The sequence below is a fragment of the Carlito syrichta genome, unplaced genomic scaffold (assembly GCF_000164805.1).
Source record: "Carlito syrichta isolate Samal-C Ts95f unplaced genomic scaffold, Tarsius_syrichta-2.0.1 Scaffold142937, whole genome shotgun sequence".
Lineage (NCBI taxonomy): Eukaryota > Metazoa > Chordata > Mammalia > Primates > Tarsiidae > Carlito > Carlito syrichta.
In genome coordinates, this window is record NW_007087033.1 from 370529 (window position 1) to 371367 (window position 839).

Below are 839 nucleotides of genomic sequence, written 5' to 3' on the forward strand. Positions count from 1 at the left end.
AAAAAAAAATATTGCTGGGGAGTCTTCTTTCCTTTCCCCAAAGGAGGAGAGAAAAGCTGTTAACCTTCTGTCCCAGATGTCTTCCCTCTGCTATCTCACCGTGGGCGTCCCACAGCCCTGCTGGAGAAGGCGGGCTGTCTCCACTCAACAGCATCATGGAAGTGGAGGGTCAGAGGGGCCCGACTGCTTTGTGATGTCTAAAATCCCACAGCTCACAGCTGGACACAGCTCTGAGCTTTCCAAGCCCTCACCCTGCAGCTTCCCACTCCCTGTGTCCCCTCAGTCCACTGGGAAGACTCAGGGTCCTGGGCCTGTCAATGGCCAGAAAGGCTCTGACCCCTCCCACAAAGGACAGAACAGAGAACCCAAACCCACTAGCCCCTGGTGCATCCAGGACACTGTCCCCCACCTCGGGCTGCAGATCCTGGGTGACAGCTCCTGAGGACAGTGCTTTGGGCTCCAGAGGAGACCACTGTGTGTGGCTGGGGGGCAAGTAGGTCCCCAGGCACCTGCCGGCTCCCTGGGATGGGACTTCTAGGAAACCAAGGAGATGGCAGGCCTGGCCAGGCTGTTGGAGGACTTGCGTCCAAGTTCCTAGGCCAAAGGAACTCGGAAATTCCTTTTGGAAAGGAATCTGGGAGGGAAGATGGGTTTTGAGAGTTTTCTTCCCATGACCAGCCACCACCCTGCCAGGTTCCAAGCGAGAGACCTGTGGTAGGATCTCGGCTGTCCAGGCAGAGGGCACTCCATGCACACCCCCCCCCCCCACCTGTGTGCGCCCTGGGCCGCGCTCGGACCGGCCACCCTGCATCCTCGGGAGCCCCAAGCAGGCCGCGCCC